General features: G+C 39.5%; 1 long non-coding RNA gene across 1 annotated transcript in view; it reads right to left on the minus strand.

The window, feature by feature from the left end:
* LOC142414722 (uncharacterized) overlaps positions 1 to 24,267 on the minus strand; it is a 360,090-nt gene that overhangs the window by 1,090 nt on the left and 334,733 nt on the right. Inside the window, exons 14-15 of the long non-coding RNA XR_012777194.1 lie at positions 23,869 to 23,970; positions 1,498 to 1,661 (exon numbers count right to left, since the gene is read on the minus strand). This is a non-coding gene — a long non-coding RNA (uncharacterized LOC142414722). The remainder of the gene's footprint in view (positions 1 to 1,497; positions 1,662 to 23,868; positions 23,971 to 24,267) is intronic.

Raw genomic sequence — 24,267 nt, forward strand, 5'->3', positions numbered from 1 at the left:
GAGCCAACATTTACTAGAAATTATTTTTCTTCTGGATAATGACCAAATATGATGTGTTTACTCTTTACACTTTCAACGCATTAGGAAGTGGACCACAGTTCTCATTTGGCCAACACCAAAAGCTGAGATTCAGTTATGAAAACCAGGGTTTTTCTTCTTGCTTGATTCAATGTTTTTGAAATAAACTCTTCTATGCTTCAGTAAAGAGTCCTAGTGACCTGTTGGAGCAGTTATGTCAAATGGTCAATGGTAACAGCACCAAAGACCAATAAGGCAAATGATTTAAAACGTAAGAGCTGAAACACTAACCTGTTGCAGTTAACATTTATTGGTCAAACACAATAGCAAAGAGTCAACAGGAGAGACAGAACAGTTCACCTACGGCTGCTCTGCATGATGCTCTACATCTCTACATCTGTATCTATACAGATGGTAGGAAACAGACACTGGCCGCACTGGCAAAGAACAGAAATGAATTCAACCTTCTAATATTTTGGCTGAACTTGACCGTTATATTTTCTTCTCAGCTGGGAGTATTTTGCACACTCAGAACTTTAGGGATGATTGCAACCACATTTCTCTACCTCCAACTACAGAGTACGCTCCTGCAATCTACTTTACACTTACCGTGCCCCAGAGCAGCTCTTCCTGTGTCAATGTTTCTCGTGGCTTGTATGAAGCACAGGCTTTTAATTTAATAGATGCAAATGTTGTATCAGATCAAAGTAAAATTAAATAATATTCCTCTGTTTCAGTATCAAAACCGTGAAAACTGGTAATTTGGCAAAAAACCCCAAATTTGTATATTTTAGGGTCAATAAGGACTAATACTGTGCCCTTTCTAACATGCTAATGGTATGGCCAAATACATTTTCTTTAAGACTAGATTTTCCTAAGCAATATACACTTCATAATTTCCCAAGAAAACATTTACTTAAAAACTCATAGGGAAAATATATTTCATGGGGAAAAGGCTGCTGAATTTAAGTAGCATGGCAAAATACCATGTTTTGACTGGCATTCTAGAGTTATTAAGACACTGTATTTTTTCATAACTTTTAATAATGTGTTTCACTTCTGGTTTATACAATAAACCTCTCAATCACTTGATACTGAAATCACCCTCAAAATTTATTTCCTTCCATCAGGCATATGAACTAGTTTGTTATTTATAGGATAAATGTTATTATTGTAGGGTTTTCCATGGATGTTGACTGCCCGCTACTGACTGATTGACTGGCTTTGGAAAAACGAGATTACTATGACTTATTTTAACACAGTATATCAAGAAATTCATAGCCTTTATAAAGAAAATGTGAGAAGACAAATCTAAATGAGTGGGTTTCACTTAAGAACACATTTCAGCCCATTGAATCATGTTGGTTTTGGGTTTGTTGTTGGTTTCTTTTTTCTTTTTTTTTTCACAAGGAGTCAGAAGTATTTAGAAAAGACTAAATGTGATACCTCTTTCTGCCCATATATATATATATGAATTACCTCCGACAAAGGTTCCCTGGAGATCTTCAGTGTCTATCCTCCAGCCCAGGATCTTGTGGCATGCCCAAGTCCTCTTGGTCCACTAGTCAATGAAAGACACTTCTGCTTCTCTTACTGTCTTCCTGTCCTCTCCTGGCGGTCAGGATCTCCTCAGTGTACACCTTCTGCCTCATCAGAAAAAGTTCACTTTCAGAGACCCTTCACTGAAGGCTGTACCCACCCATTAAAGTGAGCTTTCCTTTGAAAAGCTCACATCATGTTACAGCTCCAAACCCTCATTTCAGCTGCATGAGCCAAATGGAAAAGGAAGGCAGAAGTTTTTTTCCAGGGAAAATCAGGATGTGTCTCTGACACACAAGCAAGATATTGAGATATATGCCTGACCTCCTAGAGGAATCCAGAAACTATGTCATGATCGCACTTGGAGTAAATGCTCTGTCTTTGCATAACTACTCTTGTATTGGGGGGGCTATTTCAGACCCATACTTTTATTTTTAGGACATGTAAAGTTACATATGTCATACATCCATAATGACTGTAACTATGAATGTACTTACTTACAGTAAATTCATGCCAAAGAATGGATGCAATAAGGGAAACTGATCCCACAGAACCAGAGGAAAGAAGAAAGAAATTACAAGAAAATTAAACAATATTGCTATTAGAGGAAAAAAGAAAATAGCAAAAAGACGACAAGAGCCTTGAAGAATTACATTATTTCTTTTTTTCTGCTGGAAATAACTCTCTTGCTAGGGTCTAAGATTGCACTTACTTTTTTATAATAGTTTTGTATTGGTAGATCTCAATCATTTTGTAATACCCATGTGCAATCAACTCCTTTTTTTCCCTCTTTTGTTCTCTGTTGAGAACTTCCAGTTCATAGAAAATTTCTTTCACAAGTAGCTAAATTTCAACAGTGCTAAATTTAATCCCATATAAACTGCTTCAGCATTCAACATAGTTCTTCCTGTATATCTCAAATCAGTTTTGAACTGGTGATGTTTGCAAACTTTGTGCTAAAAAAAAGGTTTTTTTTTTTGCAAAGATCATTCATGAAAATATTACATAAAATAAATTTTAAGTCTGATTTTTTTATAAAGTCTACTCTAATTTTCTTCCAGCATGTCTCTCCACCTTTTACTGCTCCCCCACATGTGTTTGCTATAGCTGGTCCTATAGCTATATCATAATTCTCCCAATTCTTCTTACCACTTTCCAAATGGTACCACCTCAAATTATTCACTGAAATGGTTCAAGCTGTAAATATTCGGTTTGGCCTTAGAAGTCCTACTATTTTCTGTTTGACTTTCGTATACATTAGACATGTATTGTTAGAGGTACACTTTCCACCTCTTTCTGGTCATTTAGTATTTTGGCTATCGAAAAGATGGTCTTAAACAGGTCATTAGAGCTGAACCTGTATTGTTCCTTTAATGTCTCAGACTGAAGTACCTAAGCTGAGGCACTTAAAGTATCACAGATGAAAAGGTTTAGGGAACGGATCCTGAAAAATGTAACTGTTAGACTACTAAGTCCAGACCACAGGTTATACATATTATAAATAAACTGAATAGATACAATCAAATGTACTACATTTTACCAAATTAACACCCGAGTTAATGTAATCAGAGTTTTTAAAAAGGTTATTCAACTCGCAGAGGAAAAGGTTGAACTTTCTTAGTGCCAACCTCCAAAAGGTATGGAACTACATTGAACTTTGTATTATAAACATTTCAGACACCAGTTAAAAACTTATGTGTTACATGTACAACTCTTTTAAAGTCTGATTGCTGCAGTTTACATTTAGAAAATGTACAAACACTCCTGATCTCCAAAGCTAAACTAATCACCTGTTTTAGCAGTTACGGGCTCCAGCTTCAGAGGCTGAACTTCTAAACAAGGCTCAATTTTTGACTACCATCCACATAAAGACAGAGGTGTTCCATGACTGCAACACCAGCACACAGCATTTTCTAATCTACAATTTGGCCACCTAAGTTAACTTTTGGTGTCAGTCCCTTATACAATGGAAATTTCCACATGTACAACAACAGGTAGAGCAGATATCAGCTGGTACACTGAGAGCACTGCTTTCCATGCTGACCACATTTCGTTCCACCGATGGATACTGTTATGGGATGGATGTCATTAATAATTCTTAAGATCATTCGAGTTCATTGTCAGACTGCATGCCATCAGTTTACTCTTCAAATTCTGAAATGCTAAAAATGTACATAAATCTATCATACACCAGGATCTTTTTTTTTTTTTTAATTCTGTTTTACAGATCACTATTATAGAAGCAGACTGCCGACTAATGAAGTTGTGTGTGACCCCAGCAGCAGACTTCCAGATAAAGAAGGATTCTGTATTTGGAAATCAAAATCAAAAGCTTTAGTCTCTAACATTGTATACACTGCTCGACACTTGCCAAATTCTTTTCTAAATCAATTTAAACCAGCATAAAGCAGATGGCTAATAATATTGAGTAGCAAGTCATTTCTGTCATTCATTTCACCTTATGGTAAAGGAATATCTGAAAACAGTAGAATTTTCAAAAAATGCTCCATAAAGCAATAAAGTCAACAAATTCACCACTTATTCATTATTTTCCCTATTTCATTATTGTACTCTAGCTGCCCCATTTTAAACAGACTAATATCTAATATCTTTCCCTTTTCAGTAAGAAAATGATGAAGCCTCTTTCCATTGGGACCATTTCAGTAGCTGGTGTTTAGCACATATTGACTAAGAAGATGAACTTTTTGGATTAGAAAACTGATAATTTTTTACAAAGTGAAAAAATTTTAAATTCTCTGCTTTGGATAACGACAATTTCTGCCACCAAGGTTAGTGACAGAAATCTTCAGATCATGTCTGATGCAAACAGGAAAGTCATCCTGAAAAAGAAAAAAAAAAGACACATTTGGGCAAGTTTGCCTTGTTAGTTCCAACGGCACAGAGAAGCACGATGCCTAATCTTTGGCTATGCATGAGCTTCATAAACTGCCTGAGGGACTGGCAGAAAGGGACAGAAAAAACAACAGCTACAACCATTTTCACATAAGAACACAGCTGGAGAAAGAGATAATAATGATGCCCTTCTTATGCATAGCGTTCCTGTGTTTGGAGCACTTAGGAAAGAGTTTACTGCTTCTCTGGAGACTACCCACAAAGTCAAGCTACAGATTAAGCTTGGAAGGGGATGTCTACTCTTCCAAATGAACTATGGACCTCTTCCTTTTCCAGATGAACAAATGTGGATAAAGAAAAAGGAGAGTCACGGGACAAGAAATAGAGTATGCGAGAGGAAGTCAAGCTTTGTGCCGTAACAATGAGGGCATTCAACGCGGGGGGACGGATACGCGATCTTTTCTGTAGTATTCTGTTATTGATGGTTTTGGTCTAGTGACCGAGCAGTGGAGAACTGGCTAAATCATACTCCAGGAGGCACATCCTTGGTGCTCTGACACAAGACACATCCAGCATTGCAAACCCTAACAAGTCAAAGCTTGTTTGTCTTGCAGGAAGTCAAAAGGCTTTATCAATAACACAGTGCTATTCCATTCTTTACCTCCAGAAAATTAAAAGTCCATCCATCTGTCAGGTTCACCTGAGTTCTCTTTTACGCACTATTCCACTTTAAAATGCTAGCAGTTAGTTTTTTAAATTGAAATTGAGAAGAGAAAATTCCAGATAAAATTATGGAAATAGAGAAATGCAAAGATCAGTCTCTTATTCTAGTTATCACCTGGGCTGCTCCTGTGGGCCACAGCAAAGAGTGATGAATCCACACTCTGAGCGCTCCATTTCAAGAAACTCTCTGAAATTTTGGAGCCAGGAAGTCCACAGAAATCACATTCATCTTGGATGAATCCACTCCAGTCGTTCAGCATGGTCCTCTCCCAGCAGGTGCTTCTCCCCGCAGGTCTACTCCCACCTCATTGCACCACTTTTTCACAGCCCAAGCCAGGAGAGTTGGGGGCTCCCACACCCCCAGCTCTAGTGTGGCATTAGATTTCTGCAAATGCAAATTTACCCAAAAGTTCTTGCAGGTTAAATGACTTGTTAAACAGCACTTACAAGAAATACAGAAGTTCTCGTAAAATTGCACTTCACAGATAGAATGGAAGCTATCCCTCAGTCACTAATTACACACCTTGGATAACGGTTCTATTTCAAGTCTCCCATTGGATATTCTTGTGGTACCTCAGGCTACAATTGTATTTTTCTTTTTTTTCCAATGACTCTAACATTCTTCATTAATCATTTGGATGCATTTGGCATCAACACAATAGAAAGACTATGTTGACCAAAATATAAGCCGTTTGTGCCTATGAATAGAACTTCCTGGATTTCCTTAGCTCATTCTTTAATTGTCAGTTGTTTGTTTCTTCTCATGTAACTATTATTGGTTTTCAGAGAAAAGCTGGTCACTGCATTTTGCATTGAGTAAACACAAGTCTATCTGCTGTTTCAAAATGCTAGCGATTTCTTCCAAAAAAAAAAAAAACCCACCACCAAGTTTAACTTCATTTTTTTAATAAAAACCAGTTTCTTCTGATCTTCATATGATAATAAACTTTCCTAATATTTTCCATTGAAGATTAATACACTTCTCTAGAAAGTTATATCTAATTTATGTGACTTTAAGGGTCATGCTTTAATAACAATGATGAAACACGATTATTACTTCCTAATGCTGAAATTACAGTTTTTACATTGTAAATTTTTCCTGCTATGCGCCCTGTGGCACTAACATTTTTATCACTCCATGTGTTTCTAGTTTTAAAACCTTTACCCCTGCTGTTTGAAAAATATTTCTCATTTTCGTCCCCTATGGAGTACAGAAATCCCTAAAGGCAAACCATTAGTGATCTTTCTGCCTTTTCCCAAACACTTATTATGATCACCAGTGTTGCTTCCACTGCCTCATTGGCTTTTGGTAAAGTATGCAAATGAGATGTTCAAAATACACACTTTTTGCAACTGTGCAAGTTCATACTGATTTATAAAATGGGAAGGCTATTAAAGTGACTGAAAATGTCAGCAAGATTTATGCATGGGTGACAAATTGTATTGGAGATGCTCATTTTTAACATGCTGGCCTGGGTTCCTTCTCTTTTTTAAAAAGTATTGTACGTGATACATTTGCTTTAAGGCCATTTGCCCCTCCCATCTCCCCATTTGTTTTAAATATACTCTGACAGTGACTTTTTGACCAGGAAAATAAACAGAACTACTCGCATTGATTGTTTTTATCATTGAAAGCAGAAATTATTTTTCATCTTACTTGTGCTTTTGCGCGAAGCTATTTAAGAAATGACTTTCACCTTTGCTTTGTGATGAAACACTCGTGGACCAAACAGCTACTTTCCTGGAAAAAATACGGGGACTATCTGAAACAGCACAATCCTTCAGGTACTGGTATAGCCAAGTCCTGTCTTTGGCTAGACACACAAGTAACACTCCATTTGGGAATGTAAGGCTGATATTTCAAGACAGAAACTGCGCTGACACATGTAGGTCCCAATCTATGAGAGCAATTCCATATCCAAGTATCATACGGACCATTAAAAAAAGCAACATGTGCCATGTACAAACATTATAGCTCTTAAATTTGCCGAACATGGATAAAGCAGACGTGGAATCACATGAAATCTAGTAAAGAAGCCCTATTTTATAGTTGTATGGTAAATAAATATATTATGAATCAATGAAAACACTGTAATACGTTTCACAATAGCAAGGAAATAATGGAGAAATTTATGAGGGTTCATTTCAATTTCGGCACTGAAGGCAAAGGGAACCTTGTCATTGATGTTAAAGAGAAAAGGTTTAGGCCCATAATCACACATCATATTTTCAACATGTGTAAAGGCAGAAATGTTGTAAAGAAAGAAAATCAACAAACCATTGAATGTCTTGAAACACTCATACATAATCCCAGATGTATAATGAGAAAGACTGGTCTGATAGCAACTTATTTATAATTTCTGTCAACATGTACAGTATTATGTGAGGGTTTTTAAATAGTTTAAAGAATAGCATGTTCTACGATACTAATACTAAGGAAGAGAAATTGTGCTTTTGCTATTACTTTCTTCTATTCCTGTGCATTGGGTTTGGTGCAAATCCCACTCCTATGAAAGCTTAAACTAGCGTTTGGGTTTATGCAGCAGTCCCAGTGTTCAAGGTTTTATGTCACCAGTCTGCAGGATCAGCCACCTAAGCCATATGCTCAAGGTATTTAAGCACCTACTGACCACAGATATTGGTATTTCAACAGTTTTTAGGGGCACATAAATGCAAATGAAGGTTTTAATGACCTGGTCCTTCATTTTTTTTTTAAATCAGTACGCATGAGTGTACTGACACGGAGAGTTCAGTACATGAAATAGCAGATCATTTGGGTACCCACAGCAACTACAGATGCAATCCTCCTTCTCCCTGCACTGGTTTTGGCTGGGGTAGAGTTAATTTTCTTCATCGTCACCAGTATGGGGCTGTGTTTGGGATTTGTGCTGGAAACAGCGTTGATAACCCAGGGATGTTTTAGCTATTGCTGAGCAGTGCTTACACACAGTCAGGGCCTTTGCTGCTCCTCACCCCACCCCACCAGCGAGTGGGCTGGGGGGGCACAAGGAGCTGGGAGGGGACACGGTTGGGACAGCTGACCCCAACTGACCAAAGGGACATTCCACACCATATGGCGTCATGCTCAGCGTATAAAGCTGGGGAAGAAGAAGGAAGGGGGAACGTTGGGAGTGATGGCCTTTGTCTTCTTCTCAAGTCACCGTTATGCGTGCTGGAGCCCTGCTTTCCTGGAGATGGCTGAGCACCTGCCTGCCCGTGGGAAGGAGTGAGTGAATTCCTTGCTTTGCTTTGCTTGTGCGCGGCTTTTGCTTTCCCTATTAAACTGTCTTTAACTCAGCCCACGAGTTTTCTCTCTTTTACCCTTCCAATTCTCTCCCCCATCCCACTGGGGGGAGTGAGCAAGCGGCTGGGTAGTGCTGAGTTGCCGGCTGGGGTTAAACTACGACATCCCCAAATTCAAAATGCTTTAAAAGTTATTATATAATCCTTTATATTGAAAAATTCAATACTGAGAACTTAATTCTACTTTTTATATTCAGATCAGTCAGTACCAGTACCATTATTGCTCTGATTTTCCTAATTAGTTCATTAAGTTGCATAATAATTGGTTTACTGCCACCCACTTTTTATGATGCTAGAACTGTGAAAATAAAATTGATTTAGGGTCTTATTCTGATCTATTATGCTTACTCACTCACGTATCCTGGTGCTTGCTGCAGGTTTTTTTCCCCTTCGTCTCTCAAAGTTTGCATATTTTTCCCTGGTTTCACTTAAAATGCAGCCCATATTCCAGTTTTATATAGGTGGATTTCAGATGTGCATTTCACAAAAATAAACAAATAACCATAGCATTGCCAATGGAAAACATCTGTCTCTCACCTTAGGAGGTCAAGATAAAACTCAGTGTGTGAAATACAACATCTGAGTTTGAATTTATTTCCATTGTGTTAATGACATATATCAATGCCTTGACATAAGTATCTGACATATTATAATAATGGGGTACCGTCCTAAAAGAGATGGCTCATCACTGAAATATCTAGACAAAAACGTGACGCACTATATGGAAAAGAATAGGGCAACTATCTGTTGCTACCCTGTCTGAGTAGCACGGTGTAGGGTAGCAGCACCACAGAGAAGGCAGCATGTGAAACCCAGCACGTTTCTCTCCGGAAGACAAAACTAACTACGTACTTGTACAGAGTGTCCATTCAGTGCAGATGCCTGGTGCGATGAGAGATATAGAAAACTTAGGTCAGGAAGGTGGTTTGGATTTGGAAACAATTTAACATGAACCCGGATTTAACCGACACTGAATTTATATGGATGACTGGAACACTCATTTCTTTCCAGTACGTAATAAAGCCGTAGCAAAAGTCCTTTTGCTGGGTAGTCACAGCCAGAACAGAGCAGCAACACTACACCAAAGGATGTAGGAAATATGCTCAAAGACAACATATAGTCAGCTGTGGACATCACTCCTATAGGATAGGATAGGATAGGATAGGATAGGATAGGATAGGATAGGATAGGGTAGGGTAGAAGAGAGAAGAGAAGAGAAGAGAAGAGAAGAGAAGAGAAGAGAAGAGAAGAGAAGAGAAGAGAAGAGAAGAGAAGAGAAGAGAAGAGAAGAGAAGAGAAGAGAAGAGAAGAGAAGAGAAGAGAAGAGAGAAGAGAAGAGAGAAGAGAAGAGAGGAGAAGAGAGGAGAAGAGAAGAGAAGAGAAGAGAAGAGAAGAGAAGAGAAGAGAAGAGAAGAGAAGAGAAGAGAAGAGAAGAAAGAAGACAAGAGACGAGATGAAGTAAATTGTTCTTCTGACATTTCTGTTGCTTTCCTAAAAGCTACCCTGCCAAAGGAGAACAAGGAATGCTTCATCTCTTCATCCACTGTGTGAAGAAAGCACAGCAAAATACAAAAAAAAAGAAAGAAAAAAACTCTGAAAAGTTATATATTTGCTTATGACTTGAGGCAGTTATTGGTTGGAGCCACTTCTGCACACTGCCAACACCCAAGTTTCAAAAAGAACTCCTGCGGTCTCCTCCTGTGGAAAAAACAAGTGAGGTACACACCTTGCAGCTCCCAGTGGCCCAATCCAGAAGCCCAACCCCAAGCTGTAGTGGTAAAATGAATAAAACAGAATTGAAAATCAGCGAACAGAGGTTTTCATGAGGTTTTGCTGCTCTTGGCCTGCTTTTATTTTTGGCTGTCGACTTTGCAGCTTTTGGAAATGGAAGTATACAGACACTACGCTAATCTGATATTCCCTCCAACAGAAGCAAGGAACTGTCCTCTGTGCATGTGTTTCAAAAGTTAAAAGTTTATTGAGATTGCAAACAGTTTAAAATGTTATTGGGAATGCAATATGGTGCATTATACTCTCATGTTTACCAGATGGCTGCCTTAAACAAACGCCATCAGTTGTGCCACTAACGCTTCCAAATGAAGAGACACCGGTTTAGAGGTGGCTAAGACCTTTCAGTCCTCCCTGCCAGAAACACCTTTTTCCTCCCGGGTTCCAATACACAATCATTGCACTAAGTGCTCTGGACCATTGAGCCCCAAAACTTTTGTGCCAACTGTCTGCTGTCCACCCTCAAAATTTCTCTCGGACAACAAAACACTCATCTCATCAGAAAATTAGTTAGAAACACTTCTGAAGACACAGTTGACCGATTCTGACTGTAACCAGGGGTTAAGGCATCTAGATAACAGCGTCTTCAGACTACATTTTGAGAACCACTGTCAAACCCATTTAATATGACCATGACAATCCTGAAGCACAACTTTAAAAAGAAAGAGCTTCATCTACCGATACTGTGCTGCAGAACAAGTTCTGGAACTTCTCTCTATGCTGAGATATATTCGTCTTACTATACTGATACTACCATTTTCCGGAAAAGGGCTATCAAGTCAAGGGCCAGTTCTCACCATGTAATATTTCACTTACATTACTCCATTTTCCCTGTTCTCCCAGAATATGGCCTCATTTGATGTACATTTTTTCTTGCTGATGTAAATATTTTCAAACACTGCAATAAAAATTTCATTACAAAAGTGATTGAGATGTTTTGGGTAGTTTTGCTAAAAAGAGATGATTTGCACATTTTTTTCAACTATACACTTGAAGGGAGCTGATGTGAAGTTAGTGCTATAATAAAAATGTAAATAAAATTCATTATAGTTCATAGATTTCCTGATATCATCTTTATTGACTCAATATTATTGAAATACGTAAAAATAAATATAAAATTATTTTGAGAATACATCAGTACACCTTATTTTATCATCATAAAATAATAATGGAAAATTCCTTCAGGAAAAAAGATGACATTTACAATACATGAATTTTCTTATGTTTTCCACAAGTGTGATGTTACATAAAATTAAATGTATATAATTAATATTCCTCTGTTTATGAGCGCACTGCTTTATTCTTACTGCATACAATGTCTCAATGCCAAGACATAATATAGAGCCTTTGGAGCCAATTTCCCTGCAGTATCACAACATTTTTATGGTTTCTTGTAACCATCTAAATCGTACTACTTGAATGATGTTTCTCAATGAATCTTTTAGCTTAATTGCAAGATGTCATATGTGCTTCATGACCTGTTTTTGAGGTCAAGTAACATTTATCTCTCACTGGAGCAAACATAAGCGTTAGCATTGAAATGCAGTATTCAGTGGGTTATATGCTGGAGCTGACAGACGTCAGAGATGATTTTGGATTCTCATTACATATTGTAATTTACTCTTAGCATGTAACTCAGAGCTGACAAAGTGTGGCTCACATTTACAGATTTGGATTTTTTGAACATTTCCTCACATCCATGGGATCATAGAGTAATTTGGGAGGTTAAGGGAGGTCTTTGCCCTGACCTCCTGCCCCAGCAGGGTCAGCTCTGGCGTCCAACCTTGTTGCTCAGGGCTTGATCCACTCATGCCCTGCAAACCTCCAAGGATGGAAACGGCACAACATCTCCAGACAAGCTGCTCCCCTGCTTGACTGCCCTCGTGGGGAAAAAGCTCCTCTTTGTATGCAGTGTGGACCTCTACTTTTCCAACTTATGCCTGTTGTCCCTCATCCTCCTGCTCCACACCAAGTGCTGAGGAAAGGCACATAATCATAGCCCTCAGCCTCTGGCCACATCCCTGCTCTTACAGCCCAGGATGCTGCTGGCTCCTACATAGGTTGCTGCCCACCAGCACCTGGGCATTTTCCCTAGACCTGCTCACCGGTCTCCAGCAGAATTTTTCACAGGAATTAATCCTGGATTAAAAAATCCTGGAGCAGGATTTTGTATATCTCGTTGCTGATTTTCCTGTAGTTCCTGCTGAACCACTCCCCCAGCCTGTCTAGGTCCCTCTGAAAGGAAGCCCTGACCATGAGTGTATCACCCGGATCCCTAGCCTGGTGTTATCTGCAAACATGTTGCCTCCTCCCATTGCCTCCTCCAGGTCATTGATAAAGATGTTAGCACAGAATAAGTCCCAGAGAGACCCCAGAGGGTTCTATCACTTCTCATAGACATCCAGGGGTGAGGATTTAATCCACTTACTGCCCGCTCTGAGCCTGCTCATCCAACCAGATCTTGTTTGCTTGCTTGGTTTGGTTTGTTTCCAGCTTCAACTGAAACCACCTGAATTCCTTCCTAGTCCATATTCTTCAAACACTGCCCAACATGCTGAACTCTGTTAGGATGACAGGTTATGAAATTTTATGAGATTTCCATGAGAAAGGAAAGCTAAAGTTTTAATATCTCCACAAAGAGAATAGGAAGCTTCTACTGCCTGGATAAATTTAAAAGTCTGACTAGGTGTACTATAAAGTCCCATAGTTTCTTAGTCATTCTGTGGTTTACATCATATGGGAGTGGTCTTGCAAGCACCAACCAAGTTTAGAAACTGGGGATTTTAATTCCAGTTCTATTTTTAACATTAATTTGTCATATGTGTGGTCAAGTGAGAAACTAATCTCTGACCAGCGTTCAAGAATATAATACATAGACTTAAGGAGTTGTAGTACCAGATGAGAAATGCCATGACTGTACAGGGCAAAGCCCTGAACTTGTAAAACATCATTCTGCCACGTGAAAACTGTTCAACGTGTGGCAATGGGTCAGCACCCCCTTAACAAGCTTTGTGCCAGAGCAGGTACCATCAGCCCTCCTCCAACCACTGCAAAACCAGCAGAAATTTCTCTGAACTAGACAATTCACCAGGAGTCAATAATGTGTACATGCTGATTGAGAACAAATTGATGTTGCTGGGTAACCTGGCCATGGCCACCACCAGCATTCATGGTCACATCACTGCTCCACAGCCTCTGCTTCCCTGGTCATACCGAAACGAGTCACCAAACAAAAGCCACCACTTTGAGATTGGCAGTGAAGAACCAGAATACTTCTTTTCTGAAGAATTATTTTAAATAAGCTCTGAATATCAGGAATGACACTCTTCCCATTGCTAAAAACTCTGTACAGCTGTAACATTTAACCCAGCCCTACAATCGACTCTGGGTAGAATTGAAGAGGTATGACACCAATTCTGGGGATAAACATTTTGGTTTTCTACAGTGGATAAACAGGCATCCTTCTCTGTGCATTCCTCCCTGGATCTTCAAGCCTTTACCAACTTGATTACACAATTCTTAACTAAATATTTGCCAACTGCAGCTGCAGTACTAAGTGGTGCTGCTTGAAAATTCCTTTAGCAAAAAGAAGAAAAACATTATTACAGCACTCTTATTTTTAGCATCTTTTCTTTTTATGAAAAAAAACTATTTAAGAGTATTAGATGGCATGTGGAAATGAACAAGAACTTAAAAAAGTATATATCTACCAATAATTTTATATTTATTGCACTTAATTTAACAAATTATTGCACAAACTACATAGACAGCATTTTTCCTGTGAAATTATTATACTTAAATGAACTTTTGACAATGTATTAATTACAAGGACATGACCACATTTATTCTGCTGATCTGGTAATTACATGCATTAAAGAAATATTTATTCAGAAACCATGTAGTGTACTTCAAAACAGGCTTTTATTGCCAAGTTACATTTCCTGTATACAACTGCCTTTTTGCCATTTATGAGCCTTTTTCAAACTTTTACAGGGGGCAGAAAGGGGAACAGAAATGCTTAGTAAACTCTGGGCTGACAACTTTCTCTGCACACTTGAAAGGACCAGCAGTCTCTCGGTCAGACGTGGACCTCAGGCTGGATGGAGAGGTTGGGGCAACTCTGTACAGATTGTCCTACCTGGGTTTGACACTGCTGTTTTATGAGAAAAAGACAAAGAAATAGGTTCAATAATTTGCATTCTAGCTGGCACAAAATTAATTTTTGTTCTCTAGACGTGGAATCTATGCAACCCAGCATACCTGTTATTTCAAAACTAAAATTGCACCACATTTGCCTTGCTAGGTGCGCAGATAGCCCTGACAATAAAGTCTTCTGCCATCGTAGCATGTCTGACCACTCAATATGCACAGGTGAAATGGAAAAGCATTTCAGTCTTTGCCCTTGCCACAGAGAGAGATACAGAGTGACAGCCAAACTGACCACCAGGCTTATTCTGCAGTTTGTGGTGCAGCCTTTGAGTTTCACTCAACATTAAAACCTGTGAGTAACTAGAATAAGAAAGCCAAAGACTGAAAACGATAGGTCTCATCTCCAAAATGGAATCTAATTTTTCTTTTTAGCCAGTCTACACAAGCACTCAAATTTTCAATTAGTTACTTATTTTCTTTTAAGGCCATCTAGTTCTGCCGTATTTGATAGCCAGCGTAAGCAGTTGAAATATTCTCACTTGCATCACAATCTTTCCATTAAGCAAAGGAGAACATCTTCACGAAAGGAGAACTTTTGTCTAAATAAAAATAACACATTTCTGTCCTTTTCTTTAAAAGGATGTTTCATAATGCCAGGAAACATATTTATGGAGTCCTCTGGTAAGGAGCTGTTCTTGACTATCAGCAACAGCCAAAGGTTAGAGCCACCTGAGAAAACCACCGCGTGTTGAAATAACCTAATTCTGCTATATAGTTGTTCTTAACTGTTACTATATAGACATGGCTTTTGGATTCTTTTTACCATATCATTATTTTCATTTTAAGGAAAACTTATAATACAAGTGAGGAAAGAGTAAAGTTTGGAATTCTGAAGGAGCAGTCTTAATTATCTTAACCACGCCAGCCAAAAGAAACAATTTGTTATACAAGAAGGGACGTCACCTACTATAAGTGGTCTCCCACAAAGAAAATACAAAAGAAAGCACTAAGGGAAACGGGCACGGTGGCCCAAATATTCTGAATGGAAAAACATGAGTTTATGTTCATTCATGGTTTAAGTCTCTAAATTAATACATAGGGACCTGTCCTACCCATGTGAAAAGATTTACTCGTGCAACTTTGTGTGCAGAATGTTACTCTAAGGCAGTTAGGACTCGTCCATTGTATTTCTGCCTTAACTATTTTAATGAGTATCTTTGACCGGCTGAGAAATCCTTTGAATCAAAGTGTAATGCCTCAAACAGACGGAGTTACTGTACTAAAAGCAAATGAATATTGACAAAAATAATCCTCATTTACTTTCAACTGCTACATTTTGATAAACTGACTGCCACCACAGCATGGTTACTTCATAATCTCTATAAACCAGTTTAGAGGAAAAATACAGGCACTTTTGTTCTAAAATGTAGGCTTATTTAATCATTTGGTTTACTCATTACTAGCATATAAATACATATATATTTCACAAAAATAAGATCACTAGAATAGTGGGTTATTTACTAGAGCTGACATTGAAAGAACTCTCTGGTGGAAAATACATCAAGCTGATCTTAACATTTCAAACTTTTTTTCAAACCAAATTTTAATTTTTATGGTTTCCATGATTTCTGGCAATTGATTTTCATAGCTGGCCAAACTCTACTGTTGTTGTTTTATAAATAATCTTAATTTTCTGGACAACATTTAAAACAGTGACATAAATGTCAAACTAGTACTTCTCTCCATGCCTAAACAACAGTTTCTGAAAAAATATGATTATGCAAAACCCAGCTGGGAGAAAGCTAAGGAAACCTCTGACCAGGGACTTGACCAGCTGCTTCGCAGCTGATTTGCAACATGTGGTTAACCTGCAATCCTTCCCAGCAAAAGCGCTGCCTAGCCCACAAGCACTATATTGCTACCAGGGAAGGAACCATTTTCCACCCATTGCCATTGCTAACCATAACCTTTTGCCAGAAAACTGTTACCTTTTCTAGCCATTTGTCCTGAAGGCTTTCCTTTTAGAAGCATTGGCAATGAAGTAGAGTAAGTAGAAGAGAGTAAAAGATAACAGAAGTAGAGACAGTAAAAATATTGTTCAACTTTTGCTTTCTCAGGGACCTGTTTTGTTTGATCAAAAATTTTCTGGTTTGCCCCAACACGTAATGAAGATATAATTGTTCAAGCTATGGTACTTCACAGTTCCACTACTACTATTATTCCCTATTTCTTCCTTGATTTTACAGCCACTCCTCAAATAGCATTCCTGATAGCATTATGGCCCTGAAGCACTATCATCCCGACTCTCCTCTTAAACTAACCACCTCTTCTGCACGCAAGTGGAGTATCTCTGCCCAAGATCACATGCTGCTTCAAAGACATAGCTGAGTACTTGTAAGCCAAGACAGTGAAGACACGATACAAGAGGGGTGCCGATGGAAGTTGAAAGAGGCTATCAAGAAGGGTAAAGTAAGTTCTCAAGGAGATCTCAGTAGGAAGACATCCAGGAAGAGGTGTTTCTGAAGGAGTTCAGAGCAACAGAAAAAGCTCAGTGAGCAAAAAATAAATGGATGTGAGACATTTAAAAAAAAATATAAATGTGTTGAGAAAAAAATAAGTGACTAAAAGAGAGGAATTAAAAAGAAATTACTGCAATGTAGTTGAAGCAAGGATTATGGACAGCCCTGGCTCAACTCCTGGGTTGTAATGGGAATTGAGGGTGAGAGTACAAGGAAGGAAAGAGGAGCGATGTGCTAATATGGATGGAGAGTAAGGTATTTTGGTAGCTGCACTCTGGGAAGACTAAAGAAGGGGACTGAAAAGCTTAAGGGGAAAAGATTAAAGTAATCAAGGGAGCTAATGGCCACGACGGGCATGGTGGAGAAAGAGGAGATATAAAGAGGAGCTGAGAGAGAAGACTAAGCTGGAAAATAAATATGTAGGAAAGAGAAAAGGATTAAAATTTACTTGGAAGCTGCAATCCTGGCACTGGAGAAAGAAAAGCAGAGCAGCCTGCCATGGTAGTTTCAGGATGGGAAAGGAAAGCATTTGGGGGAAAAAGTTCTGTACTACGTTTATTTGACTTTATCCCTATTCGCAGCATGGAAGTTTACTCTTTGTGCTGAGACTGCATAGGCTGTTCTGGTGCAGGACCACGAGCAGCCCTTGGGGCAGTCACGACCCAGCAATCAGCTCTTTCCCTAAGGAAGGAGCCCCACAGATGCCCCGCTGGCTGCTGCAACTTTGGGCTCCTTGCAGCCTTCCTGCAGTATAAGTTAAAAGTGAGCTGGCTGAGACCTGCAAGACTACCTGCACCCAAAACTGCTCCTTCTGATGTTGCCTCCAGCATGGGAACCATCTAGTCTTTTCTGAACATGAGATAGCTATAAATTATTTAAGTGAAAACTGGAGCGGATTATCTTTTCTTCTGGTTACTGTTAACTATATGAAAAGGCCAGTAAAAAGTAAAGAGCATGCTTTCTGAGAGTAATTGCCACAATAGCCGAGAGCAATGCTAGACTTTTTTACTATAGCTATTAAGGCAGGCGGGATAATGATCACTCTTACTCTTCTTAATCATCCAAAATAACACAGAGAGGCACCGATCCCGAAGTCACGTTATGATACCTGCATAAGTTAGCTTAGAGTCTGGCATGCAGAATTAAAGCAGATATTCTGGTTTAGTTAAAGGAAATGTTGACACCCACTGCAGTGGGGCCACAATTCAGCTCTAAGCAATTTGCCTCGAGTTGTACTGTAAGACAGCCAGAGAAATAAAGCCCAGGGGTCTTAACTCCCAGTCTTCTGGTCAAAAAAGTAGACAGTTTCCCTAGTAAATGAAGTTGCACTGGCATTTTCCACACAGACAATATCCAGTGCTGGTCTCTGGTGTTAGCCATGGCATTTTTCCTCACACGCAGGGCTGTGTTGGGAAAGCTGGAGTCACCAGTCTGGAGCAGCAGCAGCTTCATGCACCTCTCAGAGTAAAGAAAATATAATGTATAGCTTTGATGAATTCTTCACCGATTATATTTATTTGGCAACTGTGTTATACCTAAGCTGACTGAAACCTTTCATTTCTCATAAGGTTTTCCCAATAATGTGCACACTGAATATTTAGGCTCAAAAATCCCTCATTAGTGGATTTGGATATGTTAAATAACTCATTCATCCTTGCTCTAACCCCAACGTGGTTTGTGACCTTGAGAAAGTGACTTTTTGGAAATGATGACCCCCTCTCATTCATCCACAGGTTATCTGGCCTTGATGGAGGTATCACTGAGTGAAGAGTGATGGTCTGTGCCAGAGCATGTGACCAAAATATCTCTTTGGGCCTTAAATATAATATTAACTCATGCTGCTTTTTGCTAGTTTCTAAATATTTCAGCAGTAAAGTGGCTGTTATGTACCTGACAATAACAGGTACAGTACCTATGGATGAGGTTAGCCCTTGCTTTTCAGCACTTTGCAAGAGCAATAACCACAACTGTCAGACTGGACAGATGTTGTTTCTCTCTTTTTAAAAGAGCCAACAAAGTCGAACAGACATATGTTTGGCTTAAGGAAAACAACAGGCCATTTGACTGGAAAACAATGTCATTGTGTGATTTTAGACCCTTTTACTACCACAGCAAACATCAGTTTTGAATTTAGAATGACCACTGCAAGGTGGATCTAAAGTGGATGCTGCTAAAGGTTATGCAAATGTAGGAAATTATGATTCTATCTCAATGTCATTACATGTGTCTACTTAGATGCACATTTTCTGCTATGTTTAAGTTAAACAAAACACTAAATGACTGTGTAGTATGACATCTCATTAATATGTTTCCATTCACATCTGTGCCTTTAGTATAAAAAAATAAGCTGTTCTAGTGATAAGAGATTAAGTTCTTTAATTAGAAACAAATGACAAATCACTGTTAACCCCATGTGATGCTTTCTAAAACTTCCATCAAATATTCCCCTTAAAACATTATTAAGCACAAGTTCAGCAGATCTACTTCCTAGAAAGTGCTATTTAACAAAACCCAGGCAGGATGTTAATACTGAGGCCGAATTACAGGTTGCCAATGCATTTCCTGCAAGGGGATTGACAGGGGATCATTTTGTTATGGGGCCACCTCCAGCGTGTTGTGACAACCAGTCATTACACCTCTGAGCACAGCACTCAGCTGTAGGTTTCTACAGGATGCAAATAGCTCCAAATGGGTTCAATTTAGAGATAGCAGATAATGTATCATTCACTTCTTTAAGGTAGAAGCTTTTAATTTTCAAGGAAAAAGAAAGAGGAGTCCATTTCAGTCTCTGGAAATAAAGATCTACTTAACAAAGCATGCCAGAAAAATTGAGAATAGAAATAACTATTATAAAAATAAAAAGCTTAACTTGCTTTTTCCACTTGTCTCAGAGACATACAGGCTTTGTTAGCCAGCATCCCTATTTATTCAGGATGCCATACAATTGTTCATTTAAAATCCGTGCTTTGCAACTGGTAACAAATACTAGGGAGTAAGATTTTGTATTTGCATAGCAACCCTTTCATCTTGAGTAATCCCCATAGATTTTGCAAAGTACCCATACATAAGATCAAAATGGAGACCAATAAGTAGTAGTGACAACTAAATCACGGCGTAGGCAAGGTAATAGTTGCAAAAAATAGTTTAACCAAAAAAACTAGGGATAAGAAATGTCCAACCTGTTTAAAAATGGCCATGTTCATGAAACACAAGAAAGAATTTCCTAGTCCAAAACACAAACATACTCCCGGGTATTGCAAGCTTACACATTTTAAAAAGAAGTGCTGAATATGTAGTAAACAAACAGAAAACTCTAGATATGTAACAGGCAACAGGTTCACAAAGTTTTTATTATAACTTATGTACTTCTGTCATCTTCTTGCTGCCAGTAAGCTCCAAACACATACTTTAAACAGTGCTATAGTTTCTCAAAGTCCACTTCTTTAGGAAATATTCCACAGCTGATAAGTCAAGACGCCTTAAATGTCTGTGATTAACAGATCTACTCTCTCTTTCTCCCCACCTTTCTTTTCTATGTGTATATATGCATACATACATACGTATATCTACCTATCTATCTCTGTGTGAGACATAGTTTTAAGTATCTTATATATATAATAAGGGGGGGGGTGTTTTCTGTTTTGTTTTTTTTTTAAATGAAATATGGGTACAAGTAGAAAGACACTTCAGTGGTTAATGAAAACTGTTTTCCACAACTACCTGTCCATCACAGCTTTTAGCAAGCACTACATACAACTTCAAAAGTTTGTGTGTGTGTTTGGTTTTGGTTTGGTTTGAGTTTTTTCTGATCACCCCCAACACTGTGATTTAACAAAAATGGAAGTTAGCATCTGACAAAGCCAGACAGAAAATGTTTTGTGTACTGAAAAACACTGGCCAAAGATGCAAATGTGGGTGCACTTCTGCAATCTTACTGTAAATACAGCCCAAAAGGGAGGTACTTGGCTATTACGTGATATATTAGAGAGCTGGAGATTTGGTATCGAGTGTATTTCGCTTTGTCTTCAAAGGGAAGGAAGGAATATGCAAATCAAAAGCCAAAGCAAATTAAAGGTACTTTGTAACTGACATTTTAATTATCTTGTTTGGATATTATTCATTTTATTTATTCTTCTAAATGCAAACAATTCTGGACCACTGTATAAACATTATCTCCATTGGAAGTCTACAGTACCTCTAATAAAAACGTACAATTGCTTGGCTACCAAATCCAATGAAACTTATTCTAAACATACTGTATTCATTATAACAACGTATTTCTGAATAACACACAAAAGTCTTTGGAAAGAGGGGACAGTTTAAAACAGGCCAGTGAAAAGATGTAATTAGAGCTGTGTGGGCTTGGCAAAACCATCTCGACATACAAGCTTGAGGTTACTTTTGCCAAAGCACTCCAGGCTTACTGAGGTTTCATTATGGCGAGGAGAGCTTAATTCTGGTAAGTATCAGACACAATAGGATGTAATCAAATATAAAATAATAATAATAAAAAAGCCAAATGGGAAAGAAGAACTGAACCCTACTCAATGAGAGAGTTAAAATACAGCTAGCTTATTAACTGGTGGTGTTACAAGTGATTTCAGTTGGTGCAGGTTTGTTTGGAAAGAGGAAAACCTGCAGATGAATTAGTAGGATTATCATGAGTAATTTATTTTCCGAAAACACTGCCAGGGCCCTTGTCTGTACTTTGACTTTGCCCACAAATATACAGGGAGTTTCGTATATTCCGATCACCACGCAGATGCGTTTGATGAACCCAGCGTGCACACACAAACACACACTCATGACTTGCTCACGTGGCACCCGTAAGTTATTTGGGGTTTCATTTTCAAGAGGGAATGAACCTTTCCAAAAAGGAGCGAGTAAACAATTCATCCAGCTTTGATTGTCGTTGGACAAGGGAGAGACCAGAGCGTGTATTTGGAGTGTTTCAAAAGATTGAGAGCTTCAGAGGGAAGCATGCAACTCTTGGTGCTCAGGCGCAGCAGACACGGACCTTCCTGTCCTCCACCAAGCACACGGCTTTCTGCAGGAGTATTCCCACACCCATGCACAAGCAACGTCCTCAACACTGAGTAATATCATTGGAAGCTGGCTTGTCCTTGTAAAGCTGGCTTCCAGCAGTTATCCTTTAGAAGTGCCCCAACCTGGATCCTATACATCCAGTGAAAATGCACAGCTGTCCAAACCAGGATCCTTTGTCTCTCATCTGGTCCTTGTAGCTAAATCGATCCCCCCACAAGCGAACCACCAGGTGCCACATCCGGATCTCCCCCTGTCCCCAGCTCTAGGTGCACAGCTGTCCTGTTCTCTTGTCTGGCTCCCACCGGTGTCCTGAGCAAAATGGTCCCTGTTAAGAAAGCAGCCTCTGCACAACCCCACCGCCCTCCGGTCTTTGCGGCAGACCTCGCCCTGCTCTACCTGGGATGGAGAAGGAGCAGCCATGGCAGTACCCTCTGCCACTTGGAAAAGGAGCATTTTCCAGCACCTGACGGAGCATAAAAGCAGCTGTAATAGCCGTTGGTCCCCCTCTGCCTCGCCGTTATTACCAGGAGCTCTGAAATACTGCACGCAGGCAATAACCCATGAGTACACCAACAGGTAAGCCCTATGTCACACAACCATCTCTTGCAGACAAATTCTCCATTAAATGAGACTGAATTTCATTTCTCAGAGAACAAACTCTTTCCATATCAACTATTAGCAAGAAACAACCAAAATTCTTCAACTCAGTCTGCTAAAATTAGGTTTGAAACCCTATATTCTGGACGTAAGCAAGTGACACGTGAGCTGGAAAGGTGCAGCGTGCTCGCACACCTGCTCATTTCGGTGGGTGCTGTGTGCAGCTCATCAGGGTGCCGGGGGAGGCATCGCACTAACTTCAATTTGGGTGCCTAAATATAGACCTGGGAACCGAAATTTATCTTCATGGCCTTAAATTTTGGCTTAGACTTTATTTGGAAACGAAGCAGCTAAACCAGTTGTTAAACCACAACCTCAACCTCGGTCAGCTGTGGGGGAAAAAAAAAAAAAAAAAAAGAAAAAAACCACCAAACCAGAGTCCTGTGTGATGCTATTGCATTACACCTTTCTACAGGAATCTGTGCAGTTTTAGCAATTTTCTTGATTCACTCCGCATTTCTACATTGCTGGAGAAAGGCTTCAGCAGCCGCCGGTGCAACGGCGAGACAAATGCCAGCACACAGCCTCGTTGCGCCGTAGCCCCGGCATCCCACAGACACTCTGGATGGCACATCGATGGGGAAAAAAGCCCAGGGATTTCCATCCTCCCAAACGCCCCTGGGGAAAGCTGGGCTGTGGCCAGCCTGGCACCACCAGCCCCGCACCGTGGCTTGATTTGCCCCAAACCAGGTCCTATAAGCATGTTCCTCTGGGGCAGAGGAACTGGTTTCAATCCTTCACAGCCCACAAGATATTTTGTCATTAGGGACGTGTCAGAAAGGTGCTGTATAATCACAGTAATCACTGTGGATAGCCGTAATAATAACAGTAATAAGAATATTTAGATATTTTCATCTTCAAAGCACTTTTAAAACATCTGCTAACAGATCTCCCCAGCTACTCTTTAAAGAGGACAATAATTATAACCCTGCCGACACTCAGGGGTGGCAGAGATTTCTGTGGGAATTAACGATGCCATTCTCATCGCAGCCAGGCTGCATTGCTGCCATTTTACAGATATGAAAACCAAGGTTCGATGGAAACGGGTGGTTCTGCCTGTCATACCAAGAAGCTGTGTGGGGACCCACACTTTGGTGCTCTCAGACCTGCTCCATCCTCCAGCCCATTAGGAAACACTGCATTTTGTAAAGAGTCATAGTTTGGGGGGGGACAGAGGAAAGTTCACGAATTTATGTTTTGCGATTTTTTTTTTTTTTTAAATCTGAATTAGGATTTGCAATACGACAGGTTTTTATTTCCCATGCGTTCTCACCTAGGGGCCAGGTGGGACGTCTCAAGGAGGAACAAACCATCGCTACTGCTCGTGACCTCTTTGCCTCTGGTACAGGAATGCCTCCCACTTCTGGGGGGAAATCTGCAAATTGAATCCAAAAAGAGTCATGACCTGCCTTTGAATAGACTTTCAAGTTTATTACAATGGCTTCGTACAGGTCTAATCTTCCCTTTAAATTTAATTAATAGTTTAGGGTTTGCAAGCTCTTTTATTTGCCTATCCAAAACCCAGCCAGTTTTTTTTAGGGGGAAGTCATGCCAGTGTTCAAAACCTGGACAATCCCTTTATCTGCAAGGAGTTGCAAGGATGTCTCCAAAGCAAGCCATGCTAATTTAGGGTTGACAAAATGGCTGTGGGTGAATACAGCAACACACAAAG

The sequence above is a fragment of the Mycteria americana genome, chromosome 9 (genome assembly GCF_035582795.1).
Source record: "Mycteria americana isolate JAX WOST 10 ecotype Jacksonville Zoo and Gardens chromosome 9, USCA_MyAme_1.0, whole genome shotgun sequence".
Classification (NCBI taxonomy): domain Eukaryota; kingdom Metazoa; phylum Chordata; class Aves; order Ciconiiformes; family Ciconiidae; genus Mycteria; species Mycteria americana.